This window comes from Lactuca saligna, chromosome 3 (genome assembly GCF_052625555.1).
Source record: "Lactuca saligna cultivar CGN05327 chromosome 3, ASM5262555v1, whole genome shotgun sequence".
NCBI lineage: Eukaryota > Viridiplantae > Streptophyta > Magnoliopsida > Asterales > Asteraceae > Lactuca > Lactuca saligna.
This window is the reverse complement of record NC_136419.1, coordinates 104,512,406-104,537,399: the sequence shown is the minus strand read 5'-3', so window position 1 is coordinate 104,537,399 and position 24,994 is coordinate 104,512,406. Positions and strand designations below refer to the sequence as shown.

General features: G+C 39.2%; 1 long non-coding RNA gene across 1 annotated transcript; it reads right to left on the bottom strand.

Moving 5' to 3' along the window:
• Positions 1-8,500: 8,500 nt before the first annotated feature.
• On the bottom strand, positions 8,501-21,597 carry LOC145037090 (uncharacterized). The gene is made up of 3 exons (XR_013678632.1): positions 20,628-21,597; positions 19,852-20,554; positions 8,501-9,385 (listed from the first exon to the last, which is right to left on the bottom strand). It is a non-coding gene; the product is annotated as an uncharacterized LOC145037090 (long non-coding RNA).
• Positions 21,598-24,994: the final 3,397 nt, after the last annotated feature.

Here is a 24,994-nt window from a genome sequence, read left to right as displayed (position 1 = left end):
GTTGATGGTTCACTCATTGGCATAGTGCCCCGTTTTCCCACACTTGTAGCAGGTTACTTCCTCGCTACATTTTCCCGATTGCTTCTTCTTGCACTTCTCGCACCATTTCAATTTATTTCGTCCTCCCCCGAACTTCATTGAACCGAACTTGCTCTTCTTTTTGTTGGGTTTAGCAGAACCTTTAAATGTCCTCTTCTTGCCAACCTCAACTTTGCTACTAGCTCTTCCCTTAATCATATCATCCACAGACTTGGCAGCCCAGATAGCTTCCTCCAGAGTAGGTGCCTGACGCACTGGCACCACATACTCCGATGGAAGTCCTTTTGCGTACTTATCGATTTTCGTCAGCTCATCCGGAACTAGACGCAAGGCAAACTCCATCTTTTATGTGAAGTTGGTCGTGTATTCATCGATTGACATGCTTCCCTTCTTCAGGGTTAGAATTTGGTTCTCTAGCTCAAGCAGGTTTTGAGCTGAGCAGTAGTTTCATTTGAATTGCACCAGAAATTCTTCCCATGTCAGTTGTAGGGGCTCGTTGGGGCTTAAAGTCTTCCCCAAGGTATTCCACCAACATACAACGCCTCCTCGAAACTGACGCACTGCAAAGGTGGTTTGCATCTTGCCTCTACAACCGCACGTCATGAAAGCTAACTCCATCTCAGAGATCCAATCCATGACCCCGATCAGATCTTCCTTTCCCGTGAAAGTCGATGGCTTGCAAGTCAGAAAATCCTTGTACTTGCATCCATTCCTCTCGACTTCGTCACCTTGGTTTTTTTGTTGAAGTATTGGTGGGTTGGCTTGACCAACAGTCCCACTGTAGTTTCCCTCCTCAGTCTGCCCTTCGTTCAACTCGGGCTGTTTGATCTGAATAGTTTCTTCCTCTCGATTTTGTTGGAGAAAAAGTCTGGTTTCCTCCATTTGACGATCCAACATCGCCTGGATCATTGCTTGCACTTCGGCCATCGTTATTGGCTTAGCAGCGGCTACCACAACCGGTATTTGTTGAATCACTGGGGTTGGTTTATGTTCCCATTTGCATTCACGTTTCCGCTACAGGTCCTTGCCATCTTGATCTATACACCGAATAAGGTGAATTTAGATTTTTATTTAGGATTGATGTTCAAATCATTCTTATCTCTGCAAAATGTTTACATGCTAGTTCTAATATTGTAGTCGTACGTTTAGAATCCTAAACACATAAGTTTCCAGATCCGGTCGGCAACAGACCATAGATCCGAACAATTAACAACATATCAGGCACAAATCATTTAGCACATAAAAGCATTTTAGGCATAATTCCTAAAATACGCTAGTGCTCACACCTTACAATCATCGCTTGGCATTCTAAGTTTAAGTCTAGAAATCGTATAAATTCCTAGTTCGCTTAAACTAATGCTTTGATACCAACTGTGACATCCCCATTTTCACGGCCAGAAAAGACCGGTTTTGTTTATACTTTATTTCAAAATCAGAGTAACCTTTTAATAAAATAGTTGCGGAATTTGTCCCAAAACAATAATATGATAAAGATTTATCAAAAGCATTTCCTTAGAAATGTATTTCATTAAAAAGAATCGGGATGTCATGTTCGATACAACACATAATTATAAACAATACAACATAGGCCTTACTACATTATTCCGTATTTACATGCCTAAAATCCATTAATCTCTCATCTAAAGACATCACATCTATGCTCATGCGCTACTACCTGTAAATACAAGAAACTGAGTGGGTCAGGCTTGGGAGCCTGGTGAGCACATAGGTGTCACACCCCAAAACCGAGAACGGCGGAAACGTTCTGGGGCGGAGGACGTCATGTAATGTATCACAACAAATGTAAAGTAGTAAATAAGCAACAACATCATCCATTGCATTAATAGTATAAATTTTAGTTACAATTGTTTTCTTTCATAGTACAAGACAACAAGATAACTGATCAAAATAAAAGACGAGTCTTGACTGCTCCGTCTTCTCTAAACCTCGCATCGACACCTGTCTATTTGTAACCTGAGAATACAAGTTATTTTGAAAGTGTAGGTCAACATTTAAGCTGGTGAGTTCATAAGTATTTAATGTCCTTGCTTTGATTAGTTGATATGAAAGACTGGTGAATGATTGATGAAACATTTAGTATAAGTATGAAAAATTCTAGAAAATCCCTTATTTCCTACTAGTATAAAAGTAGTCTTCTACCAAGACTCGAATGTTTTGAAAGTATGCATCACTTAAAAATGTGATGGTTTTTCCCTGTTTAACTATTATTATAAAACTATAAAAGTAATAATATAATAAATCATGTTGTATCCTTTGGTACTAAGATACACCCGGCGTGGAAACTCGCCGTAAACAGATCAACCGTAGACATCCGTAGATGTGCATTTACCTCTATTACTAACAGCCGGGTTTAGGAATAGTTAGTCCCTTAAGTATACCTGTAATGGTATCAACCTAAAACATCCATAGATTGTTCATTTACCTTTGTAGCTAATAGTGGTTCTCGGAATGGTTAACCCCTCAAAGTATCCTTTAGTACTAGGATATACACGGCGTGGAAACTCGCTATAAATAGATCAACCGTAGACATCCGTAGATGTGCATTTACCTCTGTTGCTAACAGCCGGGTTTAGGAATAGTTAGTCCCTTAGGTATACCTGTAATGGTATCAACCTAAAACATTCGTAGATTGTTCATTTACCTCTGTAGCTAACAGTGGTTCTCAGAATGGTTAGTCCCTCAAAGTATCCTATCATATAGCATGTAGTCTAGACTCATGAATGAACTGACTTTGGTGTAATTTCTTGTAGTAGGGATAATGTTTTGTTTACTCTAAACTATTCCTATAATAGTTTACTAGAATGTAATTGATGAGTGTCCAAGTAGGTTTATACCCCTTGCTACCCAAGAGTATCGAAACTAAATTTACTGATGGAACATTTATGACCATATATGTATACATGATATATAACTAATATTTAAACGACCTTCGGAGGAGTACCCGATATCCCACCAGACCACATCCAAATCTAGGAAAAGGAAATAGGGTGGATAGCCTTCCTAAGTCTTTTAAACATTTCTTATATAACTATACATATAGAGGCATGCAATTTAAAATTTAAAAGCATAAAGAAGTTTTGTAAATCCGTTGAAAAGTCTAATAAAGAATTTGTGACTTGATGTCAGTTTATGAAATGATTGAAAGTATTTTGTTTGATAAGACAGTTTAAGTACATGGAAAACCACTGTTTGAAAACACCTTTGTAGCCGAGTTTGAAAGGAAGCTTACAATGTGTAAGACAGTTTGATAACGAGCTTTAATCATGTAAAAACGTTTAAGAAAGTCATTTGAAGTAATATGTTTAGTAAAACTGTTAAACTTGTAGTAAATCCATTTGTATACTAGTTATAAATCCCATATGATTGATTTATTAACAACAAGTATCCCAAAATATTGATGTTTTTCGTGCCAAAATAATCGTATGTTTGTAGTACCAAAGATGGACACATATACATACAGTATAAGCAGAGTGTTTGATATATATATATATATATATATATATATATATATATATATATATATATATATATATATATACATATATATATATATATATATATATATATATATATATATATATATATAACAACACTTTTTATTTCAAAAGCTATGATGTTATCATAATATATTTTGCATACAAAAGTTTCCTATAAGGTTTATAAATCACATATGATTCTACTTAATAAAAGTGTATAATAATCTTTATATATAACACCCGATAGTAGTCGAGTATTTAACTTGTATTCCCCCCCTTAAAAGCATATAAAAGTATTTATAAAACATTTAAAAGTGTAGTTTATAGGGGTATGAACTCACTTGATTGAAATGGTTGATTTGAAGTAGTCGAGAGAAGAATCGAGCAGAACTTCGACAGGAAGAGTTGAAAACGTGGGAAAATCTCGGGATTCTCGGGAATCTCGGGAACACAAAACCTTCCTACGGGACTTGAAGGTGAAAACCGGGGCTTTGGGAGGGTCTCGGGGGCTTAAACGCAGAGTTTCGGCGCGAGAAAGAAGGGAATTGAGCAACTTTGGCCGGCACCCTCGCACCCTTTATATAGGAGCTGGAGGGCACACGTACGTGGCGCGTATGGGACGTCATCGCTGACCGCATCCTCGGTCGGAGCATTGGGCGATGTGGCTGAACCGGAGCCTAGCATTCGGGTACGTGGGGCGTGCGTCGGTACGTTGGGCGTACGAGGGATCGGACCGCTGACTCGTTCTTCGGATAATACCGGGTTTTAATTAAATTTATATTTTAATTAATTAGCAAACTTCAAAAATTCATATCTTTCTCATATGAACTCCGTTTTCGATGTTCTTTATATCCACGCGAGGGTGAGACTATGATCTACAACTTTCGTTTAGACTCCGTCGGCTGGTTTTGAATATATTTTTAATATTATATTTTTAATAGATCGGGACAGGAAAAGTCCGTTAAAGTTCCATAACTTCTTCATCGGACGTCTGTTTTCGTCAGACTTTTTACCTTTGCACTAGTATTGTTGAGCCCTTCGATTCTTATTTAGATTCTGTTGGCCAAAAGTCTCTCGATCTTTATTTCGAGTTTTTAGCTGTCTACTGCTATATTTGTAACTTAGAAAAATCACAACTTCCTCATACGAAATCAGATTTGGACGTTCTTTTTATGTACGTTTACGGTTTGATGATATCTAAAACTTTGATTTAGATACCTAAGGCCAAAAACTATTGTATTGAAACTTCGCGTTTTATGTTTATCAGTATTGCCGGTTTTGCCGAGAATCTTCGGTTGGTCATAACTTCTTCGTTATAACTCGGATTTTAGGGTTCTTTATATGTATGAAAACCTTGACACGATTCCTACTACTTCATTTAACCCAAATAAGATTTTTGGAAAGCTAAATTTTGACCTAAATTTGACTTGCGTTCCATCATATTGCTTCGAAATATCGGGTTGTAAGTTATTAGCTTTATCAAACCAAACAAACCCGATTACCCATTCATGTTATCCTCAATTTACGTCCCTAAAACATCTAACACAAGGGACCTAGTCTAAGGACTATCATCGGGATGGACACTACTGCTAAGGGGATTCCTTAGCAATAAATGTCCTTAAGGCAACCATGTGGGGGATGGAGTACATCTGGTGAGCACACAGTTCAAATAAACATATAGTTCAAATAAACACCTACAGGTTACGAGCCTGCTAGTGTTCCATTGGACTGTCTAGAATAGTCCGTGGTCGTCATCTATACTCCGCTAGATGACTGGATCATCAATAACATCTATAACGTGGGCTCTCATTATTTTATTTTGTCACACAACAACTATTACATCTACCCATATTTTACCCAACACATTTTGTAGATATAAAATAGATATACAATTTAAATCATTGAAAACATGTATAAAACGTTCATCCAGCATAGATAGCAAGTATTTAGATAATTTGCACACATAGCACGTAATTTATATAAAATACTTTATATCTATGTGTAAACTGAAAGTAACTATGCACTCATTTGAAAAAGGTGGTGATTCTGTCTTCGAGCAGCGCTTCGTTATCTCAAAACAATTATCCCTTGATAAAACCTAGTATCAATACCACTAGAGTTTAGTCTAACGTTAACCGTGACTAATTAATAGTATAACTATTATTATTATTATTATTATTATTATTATTATTATTATTATTATTATTATATAAGCATTGAACAACACTCTATATAACTCATAATAATAGCCCAAATAATTATTTTAAGGTCCTAATAATGTTACTATATTAAAACATAAGCTATACTAAAGATAGGTTAGGTACAACTCACTTACAGCGGGTTTCCTTGGAAATCGGGTTCCGCTGGAGCAGAGTTTCTGAGCCGAAAGGCTCTTTTCTCGAGGCTTCGGGAGCCTCAGGTATTCCTTCGGATGCTAGGGGGTTACCTAGAATTTAGGGGGGGGGGGGGGAGTTAGGATAGGCTAGAGAGAGAGTGTAGAGAGAGAAATAAGCAGGGAAAGGTGTGAGAAATGAGAGAACCCAACACTTCTATTTATAGGGTGAAATCCTGACAGACTCGCTGAGTCGGTTCACGGACTAGCTGAGTCGATGCCACGTGTCATCATCTGATGGCTTTCCTTGGGGAAGAATCCTTGGCCCATATTCAGCCACGTCACCCCCTTTTGCAGCAGCACCCTACCGACTTCTAATCCTCGTAACTTTCACATACGAGATCCATTTTTGACGTTCTTTATATCTACGCATATTAAAAACAATATCTACAACTTTCATTTAGACTCCGTTGGCTAATTCTCGACCGATCTTAAATTTAATAGTAGGAGGAGATTAGACTGCTAAATGACCGCGAAGAATTCATAACTCCTTCATACGAACTCCGTTTTTGTCTATCTTTTTACCGTTGAATTCCTATTAATGAGATCTTTAACTCTTATTTCGGTCGCGTAAGCCAAAAACTGCTCGAACTAAAATTCGAGTTTCGGGACATGCACTGCTAAGCCGAATCTTAGAAAAATCATAACTTCTTCATACGAAGTCAGATTTGGGTGTTCTTTTTATGGATTTTTTCGGTTTAACATATTCTACGCCTTTCGTTTAGATCACTAAGGATAAAAATTCCTCCATCGTAAATTCACTATTTACGTCTCCCGGTGCCGTGCCGATTTTGCCATAAAACTTCGACGGGTCATAACTTTTTCGTTATAACTTGGATTTCGGTGTTCTTTATATGTACGGAAACCTTGAGAAATATTCTAAAACTTTATATAAAGATATCGGGCTTATCTCATACTTTAATTTTTGACGCTTATTTTTATTTTTTATTAATTATACATTCATAATTAAATAATAAGCACATAAACACACATAATTTCACATAATACTCAAATATTTCATCTTTATTACTTCAAAAAGAGTTACAATAGTTGATCTAGACTATTACATTGTCAAAAAGGCTTAGCCCTGAAACTCGGGCGTTACACGCTGCTCCCAGACCCCCGTTCGTTCAGGGGCTTCACCCTTAAATAACAGTTTACTTTGAAACTTGATCAAACGTAAACAAGTGTGTACTCCGCACCTTCCTTACTTGTTTAGTATTTACCAGGATCACTTTTGGTCAACAAAGTAATCCAATTAGACTTAAATAACATTGATGATAACAAATCACCAACAATAGATGGTAATTATTTTGTTTATTATTAAAAGAGTTTAATAGTTACAGTTGCACTCAAATTGTTATTACAGTTGGGGTTGTTATCTCTGGATTTTTGAAGCGAAAAGGTTGTGGATGAATTAATTGATTTTTCTATGCTACTTTTTTATGCATTGTTTATTATGTTTGATAATACAACCATCCAATTATGTTGTTCATTCTTGTTATTTTTTTAATTACTTAATTTAATTTATTTTTTCAAAGAATCAACATTTGTAATAATTAAATGGTTGGATTTATTTTAATTACTCCTTTTAGTTGAATATTTTATACATTATAAATTGCTAAAGAGTCAGTTTTTCTAAATAGTTGTTGGATTGACTTAAATACCTTATATGTTGCTAAAGAGTCGTTGTTTTTCTGATTAATTTCTAATAAACCTCTTCTTACCAACATAGCAACATACATATGGCTAATTGCAACAATTTATTGTAATTATCATTAATTTTTTGTTTATTTTGTATGTATTTATTTTACTATTTATTTTAAAATTTTTTATATTTATATAGTCAAGAGTTTATACTTTTTTTAAAAAATAGACATCTTATTTACCAAAGGAAAATTAAGGTTGGGTTGACCCATAAAAACATCATACATATGGCTCTTTACCAATAATCGCAATGGAAGAAAACATAACATAAATGGTGCATGTGTAGAAAAAGACTACATAATTGGTCTCTAGTCAGAAAAAGATTATATAATTGGACACTGATTCCGTAAGTCAGAAAAACGTTATAGTAATATATCATGTGTCAAAAAAAATATTAAATAATTAATTACCAGTGGTGAGATTTTTTTATTGCTATTTTAAAATATGGAAGTATGTTGCTATAACTATAATTGGTATATTTCTCATAGTACAATTCTATAATGATGAAACATTGATTGGTCGTTCTCATTAACAAGTCAAGGACGAACATTATCAAATTTTGGATATCGCGTTATATGTAAAAAATGAATAAAGGTACTCATATGTAATGATGAAGGTCATCGAAGTAACAAAACAAAAAATGTTGTTTACAAAAAGATATTTCAACGATCATAGATATTTATGTATTTCATTGTTTTATTTTTAAACATTTCAATGTTACCAATAACATTAAGTCTATTACTATTAATTTATTTATTTATATTTTTTTTTATTGTACCAATTTTTTTTATACCTTTATATGTACTTTTTTATATATTCCTCATGTTATAATGTTATAATACAGGTCATAATCTAGTTTTTATTAAAAAACACATAGAAAGATCCTTCCTCTTTTAATTAATTGACAGCCAAAACCATAACATTTCTGACACACTTCATCTTTCAACTCTTTCCTCTTTTAATTGCCAACCAAAACATAACATTTCTTACACACTTCATCTTTCACAAAAATCACATCAAAGAGTTTCTTGCACTCTTTCCTCACTTATCTGCATCACACAAGCATTATCATTCTCTTCTCTTATTCATTATTGCTGTCAAGAACACACACTAAAGGGAGTGTGTTTATTACCGGTGAAATAAAGAAGGCAGCAGCAAATGTAGTTTTTTTTCCTGCTCTTAAATGAAGCAACCGAAACAGCTCATAACCACCACGATCGACGACTGCTACAACTACTTGCTCAATCGGTTCCTTGCTACCTGTAAAACGATCTAACCAAACACCCCCTTGATCGATTTTTCTGCATATATCATCGTCGTTTCCACCATTGATGACCAAGGTCTCACACTTGTCTTCTTCTTTCATCGAGTAACGACCACCGAAGCAGCCCCCTAGCAACGACGATCGTCAGTAGCATAAGCTGCCACCATTATTTTTTTCCTTTTTTCCTTTGCTCAATAGATGAACCTCCACCGGACCAGCTTGCATCGCATCCCACACCTTCTTCGGTCGAGCAGATGCCTCCGACGACCTCGCTTGATAATGTTGTTCGTATTCCTCCCATTGGACCCCCTCATCTGACCCTCCCTTTCGCACCCTACTGCCGGAGGAGAAACAACGCAGCCTCGCTGCTCCTTCCCATCTCCTTCTTCGGTTTAACTCAAACCCGCTAGATGATGCTTCTCGCGAACGATCGACGAAATCGCGCCTGCGAGCCTTCATGCTTCTCTCTCGCCGTCCTCTATTTTCCTGATAAAACGAGAACCCGGGAATTAAAAGCCCTAATTTCATTTAACTTTGATGAAATAACCAAATTACCTCCTTATTGAGACATTTATTCGAAATCAGTCCCAAATCCCCAAACATTGAACAAATTTATTCAAAATAGCCCCTCCTTTGGTTATTTTTAACATAATAAATCCCACTCTTCAAACTTGAATAAAAATAACCATTTCAGCCCCTCCCTTGATTTATTTTAACCAAAGTAGTCCAATTTTGGTTAATGAAATTACCCAATAGACGCCAATAGCTTAAACTTATTGCAAAAAGGTCCCAAATTACACTTTGGGTCATTACAAAATGAAAAATACACAATCTTACAATTAGCATGGATCTTGCTGATTTTAATCTTTTTTTCATGTATTTTTTTGTTACTTACCAAAATGTTCTTTCTACCCAACTCGTTCTAAAACTCTTTATAATTTATTTAAACTCTCAAAAAATCAACAAATGACCAAATGACTCTTTGTTTTCACTTTCCCTTGTAATTTCCAAAAATGACCAAACTGCCCGACAACAAACAAAAAATTATTAAAACCGTATCACTTTAATTTGAAAAAACAATTTTCTCGTATTTCGTCACTTGTATCATTTTAGGGACTTGCATCATCTATTTTTTCCCTTTGCAAAAATAGCAAAGTACTTTATAATTTTAAAAAAGAACCTAGTGTCATTTCCAACCCTTTTGTATATTGCAGCTTTTTTAAACTATTTTAATTCTGTTTGAATGTGTTATAACTATGTTCACGTGATGTAGTTAGAAACAAAGGTCCAAAACCAAAAATACAAACTAATACAATAGTACAATACCATCGTTTTATGTTAAAGCAAATGGATTCTTGGTTTTTCAATCAAGTTACCATTTTAGCCTTTTCACAAAGTTTAAATATTGTGCTATAAAAAAAGCACTCGTTGTTCTAATTCTATACTACAACTTTTTCTCAAAAGCAGGACCTAAACCCTCTCAACATTTGGCTGAAAGATATCTTTTTATCAATCTAATTAAGTTTTATTTTTTCTAATTTGACCATGTAACAATAAATGCTACTTTGGTGTTATATAAAAGAGGTTGAAATATATAGGTTATGAGATTACATTACCAAATGGCCGTACCCTTTGCTCGTAAGTGCAATTATAATTGTAGAAGATACAACACAAGGGCACTTGATTTCACATTTTCAATGATATAATATACATTGTAACAGCCCGGAATTTCAGGTATTGCTTTAAAGCTTTTTTTAGGGCATTTTTGGAAGGGACTCGGCGAGTTGGAGCCAGACTCGCCGAGTAGGACCACAGACTGGGTCGCGGGTTCGCGACTGGACTCGACGAGTCCATTATGGACTCAGCGAGTCTACGCTGTTCAGTAGAAACCCTAGCCGTTTGGTTTTGGATCGTATATAACGCCCCATATGCCGTCATTGTCCGTCTTTTAGCCGATTGAGAAGAACCCTAAGCGTCTGTGGACATCTAGAGCAAGATTTGAGGCTATTGGCACTTTGAAGAGATTGTTGGGCAAGAAGGAGAGGAGTTTTGGCTAAAGGAACAGCAAGGGATTAGAGTTCTGAGGTTTGGGGACACAGAGAGTACGTCTTTTAGGTAATACTTCGGATCATTCCTGTTATTTTGATGTGTACACGGATTTAGGGTTTATGAAACCCATTTGGTGATTAGATGGATTATTATGTTGTTACCCAAACGTTTATACCCCAGTAATAGGATGTTTAGAGGTGCAGAAAGTCCCATGATTGTGTATTTCAGGACCATACGTATTTCAGGAAGCAGTTGATCGACTGCATGGCATGGACTCGCCGAGTCCAATGAACAGACTCGGCGAGTAGCTTGAAGATTCACTGGGACTCGCCGAGTTGTTCTTCAGACTCGGCGAGTGGAGTCGGGGTGGCCCCGCGATTCTTCCACGTGGATCTCGTCGAGTCAAGGGGGATACTCGACGAGTAGAAAGGGAACATCAGGGAAAGTTGGAGAGGACGACTCGACTCGTCGAGTCACCTTTGCACTCGACGAGTCCGGTCCAGTTGACCGTTGGCCAGAGTTGACCTGCATATAATTTCTTAGGGCCAGTTGTCTTGAATGATAAGAGTATTCATAAGGGTATATGGTATTATAGGAAGTCTGCAGATCGGCGGATCGAGTGCGAGTGATTTCAAGAGTTGATAGTTTTCATTACCACGAGGTGAGTCTTCTCACTATACTGTACTCGGAAGGGTTTGACTGTGTGACCGGAAGGTCGGATATGATTTGTGTTATACGTGCTATAAATAGTAAGGTATTTGCTACGTGTGCTATGTATGTTTATACGGGCCGGAAGGCAATATGTTATGTGACTGAAAGGTCGGATATGATATATGATATATGTGCTATATGTGTTAAAATTAATGTATTAATTGCTGTGTATGTTTATGGGCCGGAAGGCAATATGTTATGGGCCGGAAGGCAATATGTTATGGGCCGGAAGGCATTATGTTATGGGCCGGAAGGCAATATGTTATGGTCCGGAAGGCATTATGTTATGGGCCGGAAGACAATATGTTATGGGCCGGAAGGCGATTATCTTAAGGCCTGGAAAGGCGTATATGCGTAAGTAGTATACTGGGGAACTCACTAAGCATTTATGCTTACAAGTTGTTATGTATGTGTTTCAGGTACTAGCGAGGACCGTGGGAAGGCGCCGGCATGATACATACACACTGCTGCTATTTGAGATCTTGGGGATTTTATATATGTATTTGATATGAAACATGGAATAAATACTATTGGTTGAATGAAATCACTTTATTTTAAAATGAAAAATTTATTTGAAAATTTGCGTTGTTACAATTGGTATCAGAGCCTTGGTTTGAGGGATTCGGGTGTACCTTCGGGTGTAACTGAACTCAAACCGAGGATTTGAGGAAAAATCTTTTAAAAATAATAAAAACATAAATTTTTATAAATGGTAAAGTGGTAAACAAGAACGGAGCAGTGTGTACGATCAGCCAGCGCCCGAACGGTAAAGATCCCCAGAATACCTTACAATGTTATGTTATGCACTGAATTATGAATTGTTATGCATGCTAGAAGACTAGGTATTCATGATAGGACTAGAATGGCCTGTTTTGTGATGCCTTAGTCTAGGGAGTTTGCTTATATGAGATATTCGATAGCGTACAGGTAGATAGTGCATACTAGAGGTAGAGTACTCACTATTCGGGGTTTGGGGAGGAAGATTTGGGACGAATACTGACACGGTGTGGTCGGTAGTATTGGGCCCGTACTACCGAAGACACCGGGTCGGTGGAAGACCCAAGTAAGAATCCCTGGATATCAGAGACTGAGTAGGGTTGCGTTATCGAGTACAATTGTACTTGATGGAGTCTCTGATAATTTTATGTTGTATTTCAGAGACATCATGGTTACCACACGTCATGGGGCGAGTTCGAGCAGTGTGAGTGACGAGGATATTCGTCAGATGATTCAGGAGGAGGTAGCTGCAGCGATTCGGGCTGAGATCCCGGAGATGTTTGGGTCTATTAAGACCACACTGATGGAGACGTTTGAGGAGCGGTACGCCGCACTAACTGAGGCTGCAGCCGCTGCCGCTACCGCAGTTGTGGCCGCTACCAGGCCGCAAGGGGGCGATTCGTTGCTGTTCCGGGAATTCAGCAACACGAAACCCCCTGAGTTTGATGGGACGCAGGATCCAATTGCTGCGATGAGGTGGATCGCCGACATTGAGGGGTGCTTCTACACTTGCTCATTCCCGGAGCACCTGAGGGTACGGTTCGCCTTGAACCAGCTCCGTCTGGGAGCAAAGGATTGGTGGAAGTTCGTGACGGCGAACTTCACTCTGGCAGAGATTACAGCGGTGACATGGGAGAGGTTTACTGAGATGTTCAGGGACGAGTATGTTCCCCCAGTGGAGAGGGAATGATTGATTTAGGAGTTCTTGACCCTTAAGCAGGGTACTGATTCCGTTGCAGTGGTCACACGGAAGTTTCACGAGAGGGCGATGTTCTGCCCGGAGCTGGTGTCTACAGAGCAGTCACGGATGAGCCGGTATTTAGGCGTTTTGAGGAGGGATATCCAGGAGTTTGTGTCAAACTCCACCTATCGTACTTTCACTGAGCTTCAGGAGAATGCCAGGAAGCGCGAGATCGAGTTGGAGACTCAGGCCAGGGAAGAGGCCGAGTCTCGGCAGGTGGACCGACGACCGGCTCAGTCTCAGCCGGTAGCCAAGCGGATCAAGTTCGCTGATTCGAGGATGGGAGGTCAGAAGGGCCGCACTTGCGGGAAGTGCGGCAAAAGTCATGAGGGGGCGTGTCGTGCTGGTGGTTGCTACAAGTGTGGCAAGGAGGGACACATTGCCAGGGATTGTCCTAAGGGGTTCATGGTTTGCTTTCACTGCAACCAGACAGGCCATCGGAAGGCCGAGTGCCCGCAGCTTCGTCAGGGATCTACACCTACTACCAGGACTACTGAAACCCGACCGGCGAAGGTCGAGGCCCCGAGGGCTCGCGGGAGAGCCTTTCAGCTGACTGCGGAGGAGGTCCGCGCTGCGCCCGATGTTGTGGCAGGTATGCTGTAATTCACGTATTTACTTTAAAGTCGAAATGTTATGCTTATGTTAATATATGTGTAGGTACTTTTCTTGTGAACTCTATGCCTGCTCTAGTGTTATTTGATTCGGGTGCGAGTAGATCCTTTGTATCTTTAGCTTTTAGTCCGCTGATTCGAGGATGGGTGGTCAGAAGGGCCGCACTTGCGGGAAGTGCGGCAAAAGTCATGAGGGGGCGTGTCGTGCTGGTGGTTGCTACAAGTGTGGCAAGGAGGGACACATTGCCAGGGATTGTCCTAAGGGGTTCATGGTTTGCTTTCACTGCAACCAGACAGGCCATCGGAAGGCCGAGTGCCCGCAGCTTCGTCAGGGATCTACACCTACTACCAGGACTACTGAAACCCGACCGGCGAAGGTCGAGGCCCCGAGGGCTCGTGGGAGAGCCTTTCAGCTGACTGCGGAGGAGGTCCACGCTGCGCCCGATGTTGTGGCAGGTATGCTGTAATTCACGTATTTACTTTAAAGTCGAAATGTTATGCTTATGTTAATATATGTGTAGGTACTTTTCTTGTGAACTCTATGCCTGCTCTAGTGTTATTTGATTCGGGTGCGAGTAGATCCTTTGTATCTTTAGCTTTTAGTCAGCATATCAGCATTAGTCGTGAGCTGTTAAGTCGGCCTCTGAGCGTTTCTATAGCGGCCGAGAGGGTGGTTTGTGCCACGGAGGTTCTTCGGGGATGCGTACTAGAGATTTTCGGGGTTGAGTTTCCGATTGACCTAGTTCCTATTGCGATGGGTGATGTCTGTGTCATCGTGGGCATGGACTGGTTGAGCCGATTCAGCGCTGTCATCGACTGTGAGCGCCAGCTGGTGACTATACGAGACCCTAGTGGGGGAGTTCTTACGGTATACGACGAGGGTACCCGTTCGGGATCAGCTTTTTTTTCCACCGCTAGGGCGAGGCAATGCCTACAGCAGGGATGTAGAGGTTTTGTGGCGTATGTGATGGATACGCGGGAGGCTTCCGAGAGACCGAGGACAGTGGAGGAGGTTCCAGTGGTGCGCGAGTTTCCAGATGTTTTTCCTGAGGAGTTGCCGGGAGTACCTCCTGCGAGGCAAGTAGAGTTTGGTATCGATCTAATTCCGGGGGCTGCGCCTATTGCGAAGGTGCCTTATCGTCTTGCACCTCCAGAGATGCAAGAGTTGTCCTCGCAACTCCAGGAGTTGCTGGGGAAGGGATTTATTCGGCCGAGTAGCTCGCCGTGGGGAGCACCGATTCTGTTCGTCAAGAAGAAGGATGGTTCACACCGGATGTGCATTGATTACCGGGAGTTGAACAAGGTGACGGTCAAGAACCGCTATCCGTTACCTAGGATCGATGATCTATTCGATCAGTTGCAAGGGGTATCTTGGTTTTCCAAGATCGATTTGAGATCAGGGTACCATCAGGTAAGAGTGCGGGGTGAGGACGTCCAGAAGACAACATTCAGGACGCGGTATGGGCATTACGAGTTCGTGGTGATGCCTTTCGGGCTCACCAATGCCCCGACAGTGTTCATGGACCTCATGAACAGGGTATGCAGGCCGATGCTGGATTTATCAACGACATCCTAGTGTATTCGCGAACTAGAGAGCAACATGAGGGACATTTGAGGGAGGTCCTTGAGGTATTGAGGTCGGAGAAGCTATATGCAAAATTCTCCAAATGTGACTTCTGGTTGCGGGAGGTCCAATTTCTTGGACATGTTAATCAGGCAGGGATATTGGTCGATCCGGCCAAGGTGGAAGTAGTGATGAGTTGGGAGGCACCGAAGTCACCTTCCGAGATCAGGAGTTTCCTTGGGTTGGCGGGGTACTATCGGAGGTTTATTAGGGACTTCTCCAAGATCGCGGTACCGCTCACCAGATTGACCCGGAAGGGTGTTTCATTCTCATGGGGACCCGAGCAACAGACTTCCTTCGAGACACTACGTCAGAGACTGTGCGAGGCCCCGGTATTAGCCCTCCCAGAGGGGATGGAGGATTTTGTCGTATATTGCGACGCGTCGATTTCGGGACTGGGTGCAGTGTTGATGCAGAGAGGCCATATGATAGCTTATGCATCGAGGCAATTAAAGCCTCACGAGGCGAGATATCCCACGCATGACTTAGATTTGGGGGCAGTAGTGTTCGCTCTCAAGATTTGGCGTCACTACCTGTACTGGGTTCGTTGTACTATATACACGGACCATAAGAGTTTGAAGTATTTGATGGATCAACCCAACCTAAATATGCGCCAGAGGAGATGGTTGGACGTGGTTAAGGATTATGACTGTGAGATCCTATACCACCCAGGCAAGGCTAACATGGTAGCCGATGCATTGAGTCGTAGGGCGGAGAGCACTCCATTGCGAGACGTATGTTTGAGACTGACGGTGATGTCTCCAGTCTTAGATGCTATTCGTGGGGCACAGGCCGAGGTTGTGAGATCCGAGATGCAGAAGAAAGAGCGGGTCGTTGGGTTAATTTCAGAGTTCGTTAAGGATGGACGAGGACTTTTGATGTTTCAGGGTCGGATTTGGGTACCATTCGTGGGCGGTACGCGTGCTACTTTGATGGAGGAGGCTCATAGATCGAAATTCTCGATCCATCCCGGTGCTACGAAGATGTATTTGGACTTGAGGAAGGAATATTGGTGGCCTTGTATGAAGAGAGACGTCGCATGGTTCGTTGAGAGGTGTTTGACCTGCCGTAGGGTTAAGGCCGAGCACCAGAGACCGCATGGCAAGTTGCAGCCCTTGGAGATTCCTGAGTGGAAGTGGGAACAGATTACTATGGATTTTATCACCAAATTGCCGAGAACTGCCAGGGGAGTCGATGCAATTTGGGTGATTGTGGATAGATTGACGAAGAGTGCACACTTCCTTGCCATTAGCGAGAGTTCATCAGCGGAGAAGTTGGTGGAGTTATACGTGAGAGAGGTAGTATCTCGGCATGGAGTGCCGATCTCGATTGTTTCAGACCGTGATGTACGCTTCACTTCCAGGTTCTGGAAGAAATTCCATGAGGAGCTAGGTACTAAACTGCATTTTAGTACCGCATACCATCCCCAGACAGACGGTCAGAGCGAGCGGACGATTCAGACATTGGAAGACATGCTTAGAGCGTGTGTGTTAGAGATCGTACTCCAAACGACAGAGCAGATTCAGCAGGTTAGGCAGAGGTTATTGACCGCCCAGAGCCGATAGAAGAGTTATGCGGACAGACGCCGGTCCGAACTGGAATTCTAGGTTGGCGACTTCGTTCTCCTGAAGGTTTCTCCTTGGAAGGGAGTGATCCGGTTCAGAAAGAGGGGCAAGTTGGGGCCTCGGTTCATAGGTCCATTTCGTGTAATTGCAAGGGTAGGTCGGGTAGCTTATCGGTTGGAGTTGCCAGCAGAGTTGGGACAGATTCACAATACCTTTCACGTATCACAGTTGAGGAAGTGTATAGCCGATGAATCGGCAGTGGTTCCGTTAGAGGATATTCAGGTGGATGCGAGCCTGAATTACGCCGAGAGACCGGTAGCTATCAGGGATCGGAAGATCAAGGTTCTGCGAAACAAGGAAGTACCTCTGGTGTTGGTTCAGTGGCAACATCGGAAAGGATCGGAGATGACTTGGGAGCCGGAGCGTGAGATGCGGGAGCAACATCCGGAGTTATTCGCAGAGTGAGACTTCGAGGGCGAAGTCTAGTTCTAGTGGGGGAGAGTTGTAACAGCCCGGAATTTCAGGTATTGCTTTAAAGCTATTTTTGGGTCATTTTTGGAAGGGACTCGGCGAGTTGGAGCCAGACTCGCCGAGTAGGACCACAGACTGGGTCGCGGGTTCGCGACTGGACTCGACGAGTCCATTATGGACTCGGCGAGTCTACGCTGTTCAGCAGAAACCCTAGCCATTTGGTTTTGGATCGTATATAACGCCCCATATGCCGTCATTGTCCATCTTTTAGCCGATTGAGAAGAACCCTAAGCGTCTGTGGACATCTAGAGCAAGATTTGAGGCTATTGGCACTTTGAAGAGATTGTTGGGCAAGAAGGAGAGGAGTTTTGGCTAAAGGAACAACAAGGGATTAGAGTTCTGAGGTTTGGGGACACAGAGAGTACGTTTTTCAGGTAATACTTCGGATCATTCCTGTTATTTTGATGTGTACACGGATTTAGGGTTTATGAAACCCATTTGGTGATTAGATGGATTATTATGTTGTTACCCAAACGTTTATACCCCAGTTATAGGATGTTTAGAGGTGCAGAAAGTCCCATGATTGTGTATTTCGGGACCATACGTATTTCAGGAAGCAGTTGATCGACTGCATGGCATGGACTCGCCGAGTCCAATGAACAGACTCGGCGAGTAGCTTGAAGATTCACTGGGACTCGCCGAGTTGTTCTTCAGACTCGGCGAGTGGAGTCGGGGTGGCCCCGCAATTCTTCCACGTGGATCTCGTCGAGTCAAGGGGGATACTCGACGAGTAGAAAGGGAACATCAGGGAAAGTTGGAGAGGACGACTCGACTCGTCGAGTCACCTTTGCACTCGACGAGTCCGGTCCAGTTGACCGTTGGCCAGAGTTGACCTGCATATAATTTCTTAGGGTCAGTTGTCTTGAATGATAAGAGTATTAATAAGGGTATATGGTATTATAGGAAGTCTGCAGATCGGCGGATCGAGTGCGAGTGATTTCAAGAGTTGATAGTTTTCATTACCAGGAGGTGAGTCTTCTCACTATACTGTACTCGGAAGGGTTTGACTGTGTGACCGGAAGGTCGGATATGATTTGTGTTATACGTGCTATAAATAGTAAGGTATTTGCTACGTGTGCTATGTATGTTTATACGGGCCGGAAGGCAATATGTTATGTGACTGAAAGGTCGGATATGATATATGATATATGTGCTATATGTGTTAAAATTAATGTATTAATTGTTGTGTATGTTTATGGGCCGGAAGGCAATATGTTATGGGCCGGAAGGCAATATGTTATGGGCCGGAAGGCAATATGTTATGGGCCGGAAGGCATTATGTTATGGGCCGGAAGGCAATATGTTATGGGCCGGAAGGCATTATGTTATGGGCCGGAAGGCAATATGTTATGGGCCGGAAGGCGATTATCTTAAGGCCTGGAAAGGCGTATATGCGTAAGTAGTATACTGGGGAACTCACTAAGCATTTATGCTTACAAGTTGTTATGTATGTGTTTCAGGTACTAGCGAGGACCGTGGGAAGGCGCCGACATGATGCATACACACTGCTGCTATTTGAGATCTTGGGGATTTTATATATGTATTTGATATGAAACATGGAATAAATACTATTGGTTGAATGAAATCACTTTATTTTAAAATGAAAAATTTATTTGAAAATTTGCGTTGTTACATACATAATTGTCACCATGTATATAATATACATAATTGCCACCATTTATATAATTTGTGATTTGTACAAAAAAGTGTCATTAATAGCAACCAACTACTAAGACCCCATAAACAATGAATATCTATCAAAAAAATTAAACATAAATATAACCTTGTTTGATTGTCCATTGATCAGGCATTGCTTGTATGCTAAAATTAAACCATTAAGTCAAAAAGAAAACACCACCTAATCATTATTTCTATAGTGTATATAGTTTTTTGTGATATCAAACTAAAGTGTCCTCAAAGTTGCAATTGTTAGTGTTGCCAGGAAAATATGAAACGGTAAAGATAAACATAAAACATTAGAGGGGCAAAAAGGTCAAAACACATACATGCAAAGAGCATATAAAAGAATCCTTTTAAGCAAAGATCACTAAAAGTATAGTATTGAGGTATTTATAAACTTTTTATTGACAAATGACTTTAAGATGATTAAGCTTTGAAACTACCTTTAATCAGATTTTGTCAAATCCATTGATACCAAGTCACCATACTTGGAGGCCAATGTCTATTAAATTCTTGTCCCCCTTCATAGAAGCTTGTTTGGTGGGATACACTAAATCGACCTCAAATACATCCTCATACATAACATTGCACATTCAACCTCAATATCATCTATGCATTGGTTATACGCCTAAAAAAAAAACTAATTTCTAACAAAAATTAACAAACTTCAAAATTTATTAAAGTTTTCAAGTGCCAAGAAATTGCATTACACATACTTAATTGATCTCAAGACTACATAAATGGATTGAAAAAATTTAAATTCACCAAAATTTCTTTAACAAGTGAGTCATGCAACTATCTTTAAAAAAAAGATTCGCTTCCACAAAAAAACTTATCCCTGGGTGTGGTTACTTCAGTTAATGAAAATCCATATGATTCTAAATCTAGATTTTAAAGGAAAGCACCTTAATTGATCCAGAAAGGAGTGATTTAATCAGCAATATCAATGTCTAATCTCTACATTTATAACCCTATATTATGGGTGATAAAGAGGAGAAAAAGTGTTTTATAAGAAAATGGAAAAAATACCATAACTACAGACAACAAACGACAACAATATTCGATTGCGGTTTCTGTCGACAAATCATCCCAAATGCCATCTGAAGTAATTATAAGGCTTTCACCATGATTCAAAAGCTTTATAAACTAGAAAAATAACAACTTTTTAGATATTATAAACAAAATCTTTAAAGAAGACAGATAGTGATTGTTTGTTTACCTTTACTTGCTTCACCTCTGGTATCGGAACAATAAATCCGGCGGAATCAGAGAATGGCCCAAAGAGAGAAGAAGTGTAATGGTGGCGACTAATGGTTTATGGGGAAACGGCCGTAGTAAAAGTGTATATCCACAAAAGAAAACTTTAATATAGAAGTTAATTTACAAGAACAAAGCTGCAAGCACAACTCAAGACCGAGAAATGAATTTTAACTCATTCTTATCTATATGGTTTTATAATGTGATTAACGAAATTTAAATGTTCAACACGTGCATTTTTAAAGAAAACCTAACCTAAAAATTTCAAATTATGCAATCTCCTTACGCTAAAAAAATATAGGAATAATCGGTGGACTTCTCTGCGGATAAAATAAAAAATCAAATAACGACATACTCACATTATTATACATGGATATAATACAGAAACACTTCAAAGCAACCTACAGAATCACTAATTTCAAAAATTGATTGAAATATGCATGAGAACCCTAATTAACAGATCAACAATTAAAGTTTACGTCTGAAAGGATTTGCTCGAGAATAAGGAAATTAATGGAGATGATGAGCAACGATGATTACCATAAGTATAGGGGTTTAAAACAACAGCCTTCAACCGAAGATCAACGATCCTCGGATCTGCGCTCAGCCTTGTCGGAATCTCAAAATTTGAAGCTTTTGAAGTTGTAATCTCCTGGAAGAGATCAATCATGAACTGTTCTGGTTGTTTCTTAGCAACAATTATTTAACAGAAATTTGGCTTCTCCTTCTTAGTCGTCTCTGATAGGGTTATAGCGAGAAACGGGGGAGATAAAGAATTAAGAAGGAAGTAATATACTGATTTGTATTGATGATATATATCCGATTTAGGGTGATTTGGGTTGATAATTCATATCTTTTAGGAGATTACAATTCCACGGGTTTAAAAGCAGAAAAAACGGGAGAAGATATATAAGTAAAATGGAGGAATCATGTTTCCATTTTAAATGCAGATCTCATTCCTAATTTTTCTCTACCATGAGTTGAATAAACCAATGGGTATTTTTGGAAATTCAGTTAATAATTTGAGAGGCAAAATTTGATTTTGGAGGACTTAGAGAATGCTACGTGGCAAAATTCTATTTATTTATTAGATTAGGGGATTTTTTTTCCAAATTTTATAAAACATTATTTAATATAATATCGTTAGTTTCTCGAGAAAATATTTATGGTACATTTTTAATGGATTTAACTGAAAAAATCAAAGTTTATTTTCATCCATTTATGTATCAAATTCTTTGATCACTAATTATAATGTTTAGTTATAACTTTTCAACCAAAGTTGTTGGTTTTTATCAAATATATACGTTAATTCATACCATTTTTATTTTAGTTTTTATATAATAATACATAAAAGTTGATCTAGATTCGTTAATTATTTATAACAAAGTCATAAAAATATTAAAAAATCAAAAAAATCAAACAATCTTCTTTTTTCAGATTGCAGACGTTTGGTCCATCTCTTTTACTGCAGAGGTCTACAGATGTGGTCCGCAGACTGCAAACATTTTGTATCAGAAAAAACAAACAACACCTAAGTGTTTGGTAAAATATCCGACTAATGAGACACCAAGTATTTGTTAAACCGTGAGACAGACTAAAGAAAACACACCAAGTGTGTGTTAAAATGTCTAACGAATGAAAGGACACTAAATGTTTGATAAAATGTGTGACAGACTAAAGCAAGCACACTCGTCTGCTACTGCCTTAGAAAACGAGTCGCCTCTTGAATCCTAGGAGTGTAAGACAGCTTTCTGCGAAACCACCACTAGCTTCAGTGTCCCATTCTATCCGCACAAAGAAATCGAACGAGCCACAAACAATTTTCCGACAAAGAACTAGATGTCTAAGTACATGGTACAGTGTAAGCCGGAAAATATACCCCCAACAAATGGGTGGCAATGAAGAAACTCCACCTACAAGACACAAACTCTTTAGCGGCTCTTGCTATAGATAGAATTGGGAAAGCGTGTGTGGATGATATAATCGACCCATAATTGTTCTCTAGTCAGAAAAAGATTATATAATTGGACACTGATTTCGTAAGTCAGAAAAACGTTATAGTAATATATCATGTGTAAAAAAAATATTACATAACTAATTACCAGTGGTGAGATTTTTTTTATTGCTATTTTAAAATATGGAAGTATGTTGCTATAACTATAATTGGTATATTTCTCATAGTACAATTCTATAATGATGAAACATTGATTGGTCGTTCTCATTAACAAGTCAAGGACCAACATTATTAAATTTGGATATCGCGTCATATGTAAAAAATCAATAAAGGTACTCATATGTAATAATGAAGGTCATCGAACTAACAAAACAAAAAATGTTATTTACAAAAAGATATTTCAACGATTACAGATATTTATGTATTTCATTGTTTTATTTTTAAACATTTCAATGTTACCAATAACATTAAGTCTATTACTATTTATTTATTTATTTATTTATTTTTTATTGTACCAATTTTTTTTTATACCTTTATATGTATATATTCCTCATCTTATAATACCGGTCATAATCTAGTTTTTATTAAAAAACATATAGAAAGATCTTTCCTCTTTTAATTAATTGACAGCCAAAACCATAACATTTCTCACACACTTCATCTTTCAACTCTTTCCTCTTTTAATTGACAGCCAAAACATAACATTTCTTACACACTTCATCTTTCGCAAAAATCACATCAAAGAATTTCTTGCACTCTTTCCTCACCTATCTGTATCACACAAGCATTATCATTTTCTTCTCTTATTCATTATTGCTGTCAAGAACACACACTAAAGGGAGTGTGTTTATTACCGGTGAAATAAAGAAGGCAGCAGCAAATGTAGTTTTTTTTTTCCTGCTCTTAAATGAAGCAACCGAAACAGCTCATGACCGCCACCATCGATGACTGCTACAACTACTTGTTCAAGTGGTACCTTCCTACCTGTAAAACGATCTAACCAAGCACCCCCTTGATCGATTTTTCTGCATGTATCATCGTCGTTTGGGTTGGATGACAAATAAAAAAAAAGATGAACCAAGAAAATTACCGGTTTCCACCATTGATGACCAAGGTCTCACACTTGTCTTCTTCTTAAATCGAGTAACCACCACCGAAGCAGCCCCCTAGCAACGACGATCGTCAGTAGCATAAGCTGCCACCATTATTTTTTCCTTTTTTCCTTTGCTCAATAGATGAACCTCCACCGGACCAGCTTGCATCGCATCCCACACCTTCTTCGGTCGAGCAGATGCCTCCGACGACCTCGCTTGCTAATGTTGTTCGTATTCCTCCCATTGGACCCCCTCATCTGACCCTCCCTTTCGCACCCTACTGCCGGAGGAGAAACAACGCAGCCTTGCTGCTCCTTCCCATCTCCTTCTTCGGTTTAACTCAAACCCGCTAGATGATGCTTCTCGCGAACGATCGACGAAATCGCGCCTGCGAGCCTTCATGCTTCTTTCTCGCCGTCCTCTATTTTCCTGATAAAACGAGAAAACGGGAATTAAAAGCCCTAATTTCATTTAACTTTGATGAAATAACCAAATTACCTCCTTATTGAGACATTTATTCGAAATCAGTCCTAAATCCCCAAACATTGAACAAATTTATTCAAAATAGCCCCTCCTTTGGTTACTTTTAACATAATAACTCCCACTCTTCAAACTTGAATAAAAATAACCATTTCAGCCCCTCCCTTGATTTATTTTAACCAAAGTATTTGGTTAATGAAATTACCCAATAGACGCCAATAGCTTAAACTTATTGCAAAACGGTCCCAAATAACACTTTGGGTCATTACAAAATGAAAAATACACAATCTTACAATTAGCATGGATCTTGCTGATTTTAATCTTTTTTTCATGTATTTTTTTGTTCCTTACCAAAATGTTCTTTCTACCCAACTCGTTTATAAAACTCTTTATAATTTATTTAAACTCTCAAAAAATCAACAAATGACCAAATTACACTTTGTTTTCACTTTCCCTTGTAATTTCCAAAAATGATCAAACTGCCCGACAACAAACAAAAAATTATTAAAACCGTATCACTTTAATTTGAAAAAACAATTTTGTTGTATTTCGTCACTTGTATCATTTTTGGGACTTGCATCATCTATTCTTTCCCTTTGCAAAACTAGCAAAGTACTTTATAATTTTAAAAAAGAACCTAGTGTCATTTCCAACCCTTTTGTATATTGCAACTTTTTTAAACTATTTTAATTCTATTTGAATGTGATATAACTATGTTCACGTGATGTAGTTAGAAACAAAGGTCCAACACCATAAATACAAACTAATACAATAGTACAATACCATCATTTTTATGTTAAA